The 12,968-nt window shown below is 41.2% G+C and overlaps 1 protein-coding gene across 1 annotated transcript in view; it reads left to right on the forward strand.

Moving 5' to 3' along the window:
• The first annotated feature begins 603 nt into the window (after window positions 1–603).
• RTN4IP1 (reticulon 4 interacting protein 1) overlaps window positions 604–12,968 on the forward strand; it is a 107,617-nt gene continuing 95,252 nt past the window's right edge. The window contains exon 1 of the mRNA XM_028723082.2: window positions 604–693. The gene's annotated coding sequence lies outside the window, so the exon portion shown is untranslated. The remainder of the gene's footprint in view (window positions 694–12,968) is intronic.

Consider the following 12,968-nt stretch of genomic DNA (forward strand, 5'->3'; position numbering starts at 1 on the left):
ATTAACTGACATTTGCTCCGATTGAGTGGTAAAGAGCGGGTTTTCACTGGGAAAGCTCTGCGGCAAAAGATAATAATCGCTCAGACACAGAGCTTTAAACCTGCGCCAGGAAAGAGCAGGGCAAAAGGTAAGTGTGGATAAGCCCTCATATGTAGTCAATAGACTTGTTTCCTAAGTGCTTCACTTCAGGGTAGTTTGTACAATCATGAGTGTGTTGTTGCCCAGCTGGGCTGCCTTCCTTAGGAATAGACTGCAGGTAAAGTCAGAGTTGAACAGCTTCATTCAAGTAGAGTACAGTGGTACCTCGGGTTAAGTACTTAATTCGTTCCGGAGGTCCGTACTTAACCTGAAACTGTTCTTAACCTGAAGCACCACTTTAACTAATGGGGCCTCCTGCTGCTGCCGCGCCGCCAGAGCACAATTTCTGTTCTCATCCTGAAGCAAACTTCTTAACCTGAGGTAATATTTTTGGGTGAGCGGAGTCTGTAACCTGAAGTGTATGTAACCCGAGGTACCACTGTACAGCAAACAAGGAGCCCAGCTTACTCCTTGGCTTTCAGGTCCACACTGACTTCCTGTCCTCTCCTCTCCTCTACAGGATGTTCCCTCTTCAAGTACTTCCCCTTGACCCAGGAACTAAACTATCTACGCAGTGAGGACTTGAACAGCCTTTCCATTGTGGTCCATAAGTCGGTAAGCTCACAATTATATGGCTATAATGTGCTGTAAGTGGCCCTCTCCTCAGGCCTGGTTTGGAAACTGGAGCTGGTGCAAAAGGCAGTTGCTAGGGGGACACCTGGCTTTACCCATGTTACACCGGTGTTGAAAATCTGCTCGGGCTGCTTATTAGCAACTGAACTAAGTCCAGGGTTTTGTTGCAGGCATTGAAAGCCCCAAAACAACCAGGATTCCTAGCAAACTGCCTCCCCCCCCCCCCCCATGCAGGTCCAGCTGTTCTTTAATGTCTTCAGAAAAGACTCTTCTGTTCCTTCCACAACCAGCAGATTATCACTTGGTGACAACACACAAGTGGCCCTTCTTGGTGATAGGATCTGCCCTTTGGAATGCCCTCACTTGAATAACTTGTAATGACCTTCAAATGCTTCTTAAAAAAAATTATGCTTACCTGAACCTTCCTCTCAATTTTTAATTTTCCGTTTTGCACACTGCTCTATTTTCTTCAGTTTTGCTTTGTTCTTATATTGCTTTGATCTAGTTGCTAGGAATTTTTACTTAATGTTATCACTGAAATTTTATTGTTTTTATGTAAATGGATTGTTATTATTATTACATTAGGCAGCATAAATTCTTTACAAATAAAGGGTTACATAAAACTTTAACCAAGATGCTTGTGAAAGGCAGGGCAACAAGAAGTAACTGGTGGAATGTATTCCCATCCCTAGTTTTTATTGCTGCGAAGACAGTTAAGAAGGCAAAATGTTTCACCTTACATTATTCTGTTGCTTCCTTTCTCATTATAAAGCCATTCATATTTGTTCTCAGGGTGTAAATTACTGTGTGAGACTAGGGGTTAACATCAGAAGCATCTTTTATTATCGCCTCATTTCCCTTTCTACATCCAAATAGTTACAATGTTTAACGCTGTTTAATAGCTGTTATGTTTGGAGTGGAGGAAGTAGACTGTTCTCTGGATCCGTCTAACCCCTGGATCCAGCAAATGTTAAAATATAAGCCAGTTTAGCTTCCTGTGTTGAGATAATTGCCTGGGTGATGATGGGCCATTAAGAGAACAAAGGAAAAGGGGCTCTGTGTCAGACAGCAAATGGGTGGGGGCCCTCCCTCAACAGAGATAGAAGGACAAATCCTGAGTTGAGAGAGTAAGAGCAATGTTTTATTTCTGTTTGAATCCAAGGCTGTGACTATGGGAGAATCAAGATCCTTTTGGGGTGTTAATGCTGTGAACTCCTCCATTATAGGCTCTGGTTGTATATATGTGTAAATAAACCATATATCACAAAGGCACTGCCTTATTCCAAAAGGAAACACAAACCCCTGGAATCTCACACCGCTCCGAGATTGGGGTGGCGTGCAACATGGCTTTTTTGGAAGAGCATCTATGGGGTTGGAAGTTCTGCTTCTACTAATGCTCCTATGTTGATAAACACCAGAGTTTTGTGCACATCACTTTGACTGATGGTTATTTTAGCCTAAGCTTTTTAGTACCCAGCAGATTTGTTTTCCTTTCTTATTATATGGAATTATAATTTTCCTTTGGCAATGAGAGCAGTCAGCTGGCTGCCTTTTGGAGATAGATGTTTGGAAGCAACTGTCAGTCAGTGTTTCTGTTGCGAAAGTCACAGCTGTTCCAGAGCCACCTGACTACCTTGACCAGATGATCTTGGACAAATTTTTGTCTCCCACTCGGCTCTGATCAGCAGTAGGATCACAATTAAGCACTTATTTACAGAAGCACATGTGAAAAAGTAAATGGGCATAAATACATTAGAAATGGCAATACGTACAAAAAAAACACCACCCCTAAAACCCAACCCCACATTGAGGGAACATTTCAGCTTCCCAGGACATTTTGTAATTGACTTTAAAGTGGCCAAACTGGAACAAAGGAACTTCAAAGGGAGAGTTCAATGTGCAATGATTGCATCACAATATTATACATCATGAGGTTAAGTGCTGTCACTTCTGAATTGATTCGGTACAATGGATTTTTATCACGCTACCTGTACACACTGGCCAGCCAATGCCAGGATAGTCTGTGTCATCAATACAGCAGGGGGTTTTGTGTGTGCGTGAGCATAGCCACTGACAAATACGTAATTATAATTGTTTGTACTTTTCATTTGACTCATTGGATCAGGCATGTAATGAAGTGGACCTTAGCCAACAAAAGCTTGCTTGCTTGCTTATTTATTTATTTCATACCATTTATATACTGCTTGATTGGGGGGGGGCTCTGATAATATGTACATTTCTTGGGCTTTAAGGTGCCTGAATGCACGTTGTTTTCCTTTTTATGTTTCCCCCCCTTCTCCATCAGTATATAGCAGGGTATGTTAAACTTGTTTGTACTGCTGGACCTTATATGTTGTTGTTCTCATCCAAGTGGCAGCTCACACTCCCCTCCCCCAATTAATTTGGTTTTCTTGATGTGCAGATAATGTGGTAAGAGAAAAAAAATCTACATGAAATTGCATGTTACCCAACTGAAGAACATTATGTGATTGGGGTTGTTTTGGGTTTTTTTTTAGTGTGGTGTTATTTTGCCAGGTGCAGCCCTCTATCACCACACCCCCTATATGCACTCCTCAGTGAGCTGCTGTTGGCACATACATTTTTATTTTTTAAAGCAAAGTATCTGGTGTACTGGAAAACTTGTATTTCAATTTTTAAAAAAATGCCTGATAAGCTCTTCATCCTTCTTTCTTTCTTTCTGCACATTTATTAATTTATACCTCCATTTTTCACTTTACTGAAAACAACAATACCCAGATATTTTAAAAACAATCAGAATGCTCCAGGAATTGGGGGGAGGAGAGTTGGTGATGTTACATATGTTAGCCAATAGGTACCCTCAGTGGTCAGTTTTTTGCTTATTCAAACTGGAGACTTCAAAACTAGTTTCACCTGAGACAAACAGAAACGGTTAGATTTGTACTGAGCATGGGGAGGACACTTTCAAATGCCCCCACTACATCATTGTGTCATCCCTCAAAGTTGTATGGACTTCAGCTTTTATTTCCTTTGGTACGTGTTTTCCATCCATGAAAACCCTTTTGGTATTCTGACCATTGAAACTACAAGAGGGAGAAACAACCCAACTCTTGCTTTGAACAATCTATGATAACCATCAAATTTGCTGTAAGGAGTTTCTGTGAAACCTTTTCATTTATCTGAGAGTACAACTGTTTCCTTCCTTGTTTGAGACTGAAGGCAATGACTGTAATAGCAGTGGAAGTGCCGAATCACAGGCATTTAGACAAAAGGACTTTGTAATCTGCGTCTTGGCATAGTAAATCAGCTTTTCAGCAGAAGCCGTGCACTCCACCTATTCTAATTTTTTAAAAGGTTTTGAAGAGCAAAACATTTGAGTTAGAAACTCTCTGACTTCTGTGATGGAACTGGGCTGAAATTCAGTGGCAACAGAACCACTAACAGTGCAATCTTTTCCACATCTCCTCAGAAGGAGGCCCCATTGTTTTCAATAGGACTTACTCCCCAGAAAGCATGTATTGCCAGTCTCACTTTGGACACCATGGCTGCCTTGGAATGGGTTGCCCAAAGCAACTTCAATGCTTGGGTGCTGACATGGATGCTCCTTTGTTAAATTATTCCACCTGCTGCACCATTGGTTCTTTGATATCATGCAGACAGAAGAAATTAAGTCCATTTGAAACAGGAGTGTTGCAAGTAAGAAGTTAGCACTTTCAGGACACTTAAAACTAGAGGGAAGGGGACTTCCCAAGCTTCTATAAACAAATGTGATATTTATAGTTAATAAATACCACATTTAATTATGTGTTTGCTTGTGCCATGGAAATAGAAAACTTTGGTTGTAGATTATCGCAGGCAGTCACTGGTTTCCTTTTTCCCCCCTTTCTCTTTTAGCAAACATCCTATTACATTACCACCTGACAGACCTACAGCATCACACTGATAAGTTCTCATATTCATTCTGTTGCTTACAACCAGCACCAGCACAATTGTGCTACCTCGTTTTGGCACCTCTGGTGCCAGGTGGCTGCCAACTCCTCCTCTTGCACTCTCATTTAGATAGTCTTGCTTTCTTAGGCAGCAACCTCATGTTAGATAGTCTTGCTGCTATCGCAGCCTAAAAGACATGGTACACATGGAAAAGGGGATGGGGAGGAGAGAGAAAAAAGCAACTTCCTGCACCAGTTCTTCAAGTTACAGTTCTTGTAATTACCCGTTGGGATGGAAACAGGTTCAAGTAGGCTCATGAAGGAGCTGCCGGTGGGTGACAGTTGGAGAGAGTCAAAGGAAGCTGGTCCTCTCAACAGAGGTGATGAAACAGCCCTGTTTCCCCTTCCCCTTCCTCCCTCTGATCAGTGGCCTGATGGAAGGTTGCCGTTAGGTGACAGAAGGTACCAGAGTCAAAAGGCTTAAATCAGCAATAGTCTGATTAACATCTTGGCATGCTAATCAACTGCAGCACAGGGAAATATACAAAATGGAAGCATCTTCTGACACAAGAGTGAGCCTGGCATGACTCTGCATCTTTTGGACCAGTTCCTGAAAAGACTTGGCAGCATACACAACTCTCATTTCGCTTTAGTGCCCAACCCAGTTACTCAGCACCTTTTTGAATTTTGAAGAGTTGTAATTAGAGAACTCTAAGCGAAAGCTGTGAAACTGGGGTCTTCTACCACGCCAAGCATTTATGCAAGTCCAGGCGCTCCTGCTCTTCAACAGATTTTCTTTGTAGACTAAAAGACATATTACTCTTGAGAGGCACAGCTCCACAATGGATAAGCTGCAAGCAGGTTCAGGCAGAATGTGGTATGCACCTCAAGCGGCAGATTACATCTCCCCATATGTCACCCATGAGGCTGCCTTGTGACACTGGCATCATAATGTGACTTACCTGCACCACCCACCTGCCTGTCTTCTGTATCCATTAGGCCACCACTTACCAGCCCACCTGCAAGAAATGGAGGGGTGTGCCACTGCTGTGATGGAAGCAACCAGGGGTGATCCATCAGAGCTCTTCACTTTTAGTTAAACCAAGTTGCACTCTAGCATTTTGAAACAGACAGAAAACATAGGAATATGCATTGTGCCAGATCTGACCAGTTGTACATCTTCTGTTGCCTACACAAGGGGTGGGGAATTGGATCTTTCTTGCAGGGTGCCCATTTGTATATCCAGACGAAAAGCAGACCCAGCTTGTAAAAATGAAACAACCTCTAAAACAAAGGAATAAATAAAGCAGCACTTATTTCTGAGGCTCAAGGTGTAGCCTAGGGAAAATAAAATATCAAAATCACACACAGAGACACATAAACACACACACATATATATAATATTCCATTGGCAGCAACTGACTGCAGAGGTAATTGGATTTAACTTATATAAAAGTTTTCACTCTGGGTACTTCCTTGCAAATGAGTCACTCTAGCAGTTTATGTATTTGGTGAGAATTGCTACTTAAAACACAGACACAGCATTTCCTGTAGGAATGAAGGCACTTGGGTGGGGAAGAATGCTGAGACAAGGCAATATCCTTTTCCCAGCAAAAGACCTACAATGTGATACAACGTGGATAGTACTGTACAGTATGCAAACTACCTTCAGAAGGTCTTAGGTGACACATGTTCCTTGAATGCAGCCTGGGACGCTGGCTTCTCTGTGTTGGAAGCACCTGTCACAGATGAAGCAGAGATGAGCTTGCATCCCATTTGACTTGATTTGAAACACACCATTTTTTACTGGAGGCATTTAATAGATTGGATTGCAAGTTGTTCTGTGATAGAAACATTGAGGGGAGAACATGCATGTGTGGAACAGTCCTTAGGTCAAGTTGAAAAGTGACCCATGTCCTGGGTCTGCAAAAAGCAACTTTGGCTAGGATATACATTCAATTTATAAATGATTCAATTCTGCTTTCTACCATGCAATAACAACTTTCATAAGTGTTGCATTCCAGACTATGATGAAGCATTATTAGCATTCTTTTGAAAATACTCTTGGTGAGATGTCAGCAGATGTTCTCACACCAAGCTTTGATGATTACCCAGATCTGTTGTTTTTAATCTGTTGTGAAGTCACTTGCAGCACAATCCTGTGTATGTTTACTCAGAAATAAGCTCAACCATGTGCAATGGAGTTTACTTCCAAGTACTTCCAATGAGTATGCAATCCTAAAGATGTTCAGAAGTGAGTTCTTCTGTGTTCAATGGGACTTACCCCCATGTAAGTGTATTTAGGGTTACAGTCTTACAGAACAATCCTATTCATGTTGATTCAAAAGTAAGTCTCAGTGTAAGCCTGTCACATGAGTGCACATATCATTCCAAGCTTAGGCTGCAGAATGATGCTCACTTCTATGGAGGAAGAACCATTGACCATGGCTATACTTACTCCCATATCAATGTGCTTTGGATGGGTCTGTTAACCATGAATTCACAAATCCTATGCTTGTCTGCTCAGAAGTACGACACATTGCATAGGAAGACAGGACTGCACTGCAGCCTAACTGAGCATTCCTATAGTGGGGGTGATGATGGTTGGAAGTAACATGTCAGAGGATCCACCACTTATCAGCCTTGTGAGCCCACTAAGGGCAGGAAGAATGGGACTAGTAGTGCTGCTGCCTCTTTTCCCTTTTCTTCCTCCCACCAACTCTCACTGAACTCCAGATCTAGCTCCAGGCCCATTTTGGGGGGCATGTTGGGGGGGGGGGAAAGAGTGGACTTGAAATCCCAGGGATCCATGGTCTCTCCTGGTACCACTGATGGCACTCTAGCAGTGGTGGAGCTTCACTTTGCTGGTGGAAAATCTCCAGCCTCTAGAGCCCCCTCAAATGCCCCCCAGGGAGATCCCAGGATGGCTCCCTTAATAAGGAAATTCTCACCTAATGTTTTGTGGTTTATTATAGCGAAGGGGAAAAAGATTTGTGACACATTTGTTGTGATGAATCAAATGTTTAACTATGAAGATGTAACTTAATTTCTCCCCTTTGGGCACTCACTCACACCTTAAACGCCAAATGTAAGGTAGCATGACTGCATTTCTGAAATGCCAGAACCCCCTCCCTTTTAAAAGACAGATGAAGGTAGACAAACCACAGGGTATTTATCACTGCATAATAACAGTAAATGGATCATACTGTCAGCAAGTGTTCACTCCTAATTTCTTCACTGGTGATAATTGGCTTAATGGAAACAAAGTGTTACCTTGAATAATTGAGAGCAGAATTATGCTAGAGATTGATGCTTACATTGCATTTTGTCTAGACCATGCACTATTTAAATAAAAAGGGCAATTCATTTTTGTAGGCTTTCTATCCTAGGGCTTAGGACCTAAGCAATCTATTGTCTGTTACTGCTCCCTTGAGAGTAATTTACAGGTAATATATTTTGCTATCATTAAATTAAATATCTTCCAGTACATGTCACTAAGTGACTTTTGTACAGTTTCATCTCTATTAAACTATGCTAAATTAGTCTTCTTCTTTACTATTTATATTTGCAATTATTTGGAAAACATTGCCCCTAGATGTCCAAATATTAGCTTTTAGCTTTAAATGTGCATAAGGTATCAAAGGGTGCTTCTTAGAATCTAGGCAATCACTACATTTGAGTGGGAGGAATTCAACCGCACACCAGCAAATTCAGGTTCACGGTTAAAGTTGATTTGGTGTTCCTGCACAACCTGTCTCACGACCACTATTTATGATAATGAAATAAGACTATTTATGATAATGAACATGACAAGGGAATGTGCTGGAAATAGTGAGCTAATACACTTGAAACAACATCATATAGCCTCCTTGCAAACAAATTAGCATGAGTGCTCCAATAAATAGCTGACATCATCTAACTTTCCTGCAAGCTTTGTGTAGACAAATAAGGATGAATGCTCAGTAAACAGGTCGTCTGGAAACATCCTTAATTATGTCAGTCTTTCCAGTTCTACATCCTGTTCTGAACAAAGTGATATTGGTACCAACACATGACATAAGAAAGCTAACGCACCATTTCCAGAGACACTGAAATAAAACAGTTCAGCCTGTCTAATTCTTCTCATTCAAAATTCTTTCCAGTGATTCAAGATCCTTTTGGCATTAAATGGGCACAGTATTCTTGTAGCTGCAACATTCAGCAAGAATGCAATTTGAGTTACCATTGGTGCTTTGTTTGCTGTTGTTCATGTTGTAATAGTAGAAGGGCCAAGGGATGCGAGTGGCTCTGTGGTCTAAACCACTGAGCCTCTTGGGCTTGCCGATCAGAAGGTTGGCGGTTTGAATCCACACAACGGAGTGAGCTCCTGTTGCTCCGTCCCAGCTCCTGCCTACCTAGCAGTTCAAAAGCACACCAGTGCAGGTAGATAAATAGGTACCACTGTGGCGGGAAGGTAAACGGCGTTTCCATGCACTCTGGTTTCCATCATGGTGTTCCATTGCATCAGAAGCGGTTTAGTCATGCTGGCCACATGACCCGGAAAGCTGTCAGTGGGGCTCCCTTGGCCTTAAAGCGAGATGAGCGCTGCAACTTCATAGTTGTCTTTGACTGGAAATAACCCTCCAGGGGTCCTTTACCTTTACCTTTTAGTAGAAGGGCCATTGATCTATTAAAGGGCGTTAGGCTGTAATCTGCATACTTACTGGGGTAAATCCCCTTGAACCCAATTGAGTCTTACTTTCAAGCAATGCATAGGATTGAAGCTGTTATTTGCTTAACTACTCGACATTTTAAATGGTTTGGTCAATCAGTCAGTAGATATAAATATGACTCTTTGTTTACTGGAGGTGGCAGATTATATTTTATAAAAATATCCATTCATTTTAGTACTATATACAATCAATTTACTAACTGTAATAAGTTTATTTTCCACTTTCCCACCATTAAGATCTTCAAGGCAGCTTACAAACATGTTTGAGTAAGTTGCTTTTTGCCTCAGTCTAATGGACTGAGATCCTCTGCTCTAGAACAAACCAATACACTCCTGTCCCTCACCCTGCAAATGGAGATGCTGAATCACTAACCAATAAATAACTGCTTATACCCCAGATTTCGCTTTCAGAAAATTAGCAGAACCAGTGATTGTTCTGCATCATCTGGCATACTTTATGTTCTCTTGGCTTCCTGGATCCTTGCTTTTGACCCCAGTATGGCTTGTGACTTTGCTTTTGGATTTGGCCAGTGAGCTTTGCCTAGGGAAAATTGTATAGTCCATTTGGCAGAGGTGCTACTGCTGCAACTACATGTATTTCTCAAACACTTCAGCTTATTCCTGGCAGGTGACCCCAAGGGATGATGGTTAGTGATGACTGAAGCCAAGTGAGCAACCTGAAGTGAAGTTTCCTGAGATATTTGGAAATGTTCTGAAACAGGCCCAGTAGGATGGAATTTCTCCTTTTCATCCAATCAGGACTATTTGGCTAGTGTTAAGTTATCTGCTCAGTCCAATATCCCTATGGTCAATTCTGAAAAGGCATTTTTCCTCCATTACAAGACATAACATTTCCCAAGTATTTTCCTCCCTCAGTATAATTTGAAAGCACCCTGCTTCTTGTGCTCCAGTTCAAGAAGGAGAAGGATTAAAGAGTGCTTTGGAGTGATTCCTTTGGAGGCAAAGGTGTGCATTCCTCCAGGGGCATTAGACTATGCATATTTTGTGAAATGTCAGTGGGTCTGTGTTAACTCCTGGACCCAGCTAGTAAGGAAACACTAAGCTTTCCTGGGCTGGTAGTTGATAGAACACCCAGGGATGGCAATAAAACTATAATTTGTTATTTAATAGCAGCCTCATAACCAGTGTTGCTTGGGAATTCTAAGAGACCCCAAAATCTGTGTAGTACTGTGCAGTTGAGGCTTCTGGGACTAGTCCTACTGATTTCAAAACAGTGCCTTAAAATTCCCAAAATTATTCACTCCAGCCACATCCAAGATGTTTCTACCCAGTTTTCCATGCATGCACACACAAGGCCAAAACTGGTTTGATTCCACATCAGCAAATAGGTATGACTCACACAAAGGCAAGTTTGGTAATCGGTGGCCACGTTGTTGTTGTTTCAATTTATATACCACCCTTTATCAAAAGATCCCAGGGTGGTGTTCAACATTAAAAACACATTACAGAGCATCAATGATAAAACATAATAAAAGCATACTAACAGAAGTCCTGTTTCACTTTCACATCAAGCTATACCCATCTAGGCAGGGAAAATAATAAGAGTCTCTCTCAACCTGGTTTTGTATATGCATTATATTATTTTTTTCTCCACTCCCTCTTCAGATCATTTCCTCTATGTTGTTCTTATTATTCTGTTGGGGGTGGGGAATACCTGTGAGAAGTATTGTAAAGCTTTCTTTGTTTTTAACTCTCTGGTGACTCGTCAGCCAACATACTGTCTGGGCTTAACTAACTCTTAATGGATTTCATGTTAATAATTAAGAGTGCTAAAATGTGTTATTACACACTGGGAGCAATGTGATTCTTTTGCTTCCCACAACAGAGAACTTCCTCCATCTAAAAGATCAAAAGCACTTCAATATATATGGAAATGAAAGCTATGGAATTATTATCTATAATTAATTTCCTTTTGTAATATGTCACTAAGTCAAGCCCTTTGCTCTGCTCCTATAAATTGCAGTTATCCACCACGCTAGGAATTAATGTAAAATATAGATCACTTACACATCTGGCTCGAACGAGAGATTGTTCCACATGGCTTCAAATTTAAAGTTAGTTCTGCCGTATTATCAGCAGAGCTTAGCTTAGTTGAGGTTGGGGGAGGTATTAGGAGACTGACAGTGGAATAAATACTATACGTGTCTTCACAGTTGTATGTCCCATCGTGTTCAATAGTTCCACACAGTGGGGCCTACTCTGCTGGGGTTGGCAGTGGCTGGTAACATTTTGACTTGGCTGCAATTTTTAAACTTGCTGCTTTCATCCTAATAGGACTTATACAGCACTTATTTAGGAAAGTGTGCAATTACACAACTGCAGTATATCCACCCACTGTTTAAATAGAACTCATTCAAAGCGTCCCTCCTTCTGCATCATATAATTTTTCATGTTTTCTTTCATTGAATTAGTTTTTAAATTGGGTACCAGTGGCATAGCTTTCCAGATTTCAAACTGCACTAAAAGCTGTTTTGTTGCAAGCCCATTCTGGGATATTTTAATTATTGACCTGTTATGTGAATAATTGATAGTGCACAAAGGTATCAGTGTAACGACTTTGGAAAGAGTTACACCTGTTTGCTCAGGACATGACGGGGTCAGGGTTTCTCTTGAGAATACATTGTTATGGTTGCCCCCCCCCCCCCTTGTCTTGAATACTGTTGGGGTTTGGAACTTTCTGATCAGCGTATTAGACAATTCCTGTCTTGAAACAAAGAAACACACACTTCTTCCTTTGCTACCCACATCAAACCAAACGTCAAGCACCATCAACATCAACCCAAAGGAGAGGCTGCTTCGAGTATTACAACTTCCTGCATGAAGATACAAAAACAAGCCAACCAAGCATGGATAGCTTGTAATGTTTGGAGAATGAAACGGCTGTTTTTCAGCTTCTGGTTAAAGTAATGGGTTGCTCTTATGCATATCAGCTTCTGATCAGTGAATTTGTAGCAGGCAAATCTTGCTTGCATTGCTCTGAAGATCGAGCATACAGGCGTACTATTACAAGAAGATTAATCTTTGGAAACATGCAAGCAGTTTTATTTATGTACTGAAAATGGTGGGGAGCAATGTATATTTTTGCCAATGTAACCTCAATAGAACCTCCTCTAATTGCATAGGAATATATCTGATCAGGAGAGACTGAGGGCCAGAGATGATGGAGTCACATCGCCTGCTTTCTTTTAACTTTTGCAAATAACATGCAGAGGTGGAGGTAGTGATGCAACAAGGCAATTTTAGACCCTGGATGAAATGCCTGACATGGCTCCCCCTTTAGATAGCTAGATGCATTACTTCCTAGCTGATGTTGTCTTGTGTTATGAAGGATGTAATTACCATTTCTTTCAATGCCATTTCATGCTCCTACATTCCTGGTGTGTTGGGAGCAAATGAACAGGCAGTTTGCTAACCCTGGTTTGTTGCTGTTTTTTAAATGTTATTCTGAGTATGTGCAGTTTGTCATTTTAAACTCACTTAACTCATAGCACCATTGTGAGCAGAGGAATAAAATGGAGTTTGCTTCTGCTAAGCACATTTACTTTGGAATATGCAGCATGTTTGTTGTTGGAAGTAAAAATAATAAAATGAGCACCTGTAAACATGTGCATACCTGG

This window comes from Podarcis muralis, chromosome 3 (assembly GCF_964188315.1).
Source record: "Podarcis muralis chromosome 3, rPodMur119.hap1.1, whole genome shotgun sequence".
Classification (NCBI taxonomy): Eukaryota; Metazoa; Chordata; class Lepidosauria; order Squamata; family Lacertidae; genus Podarcis; species Podarcis muralis.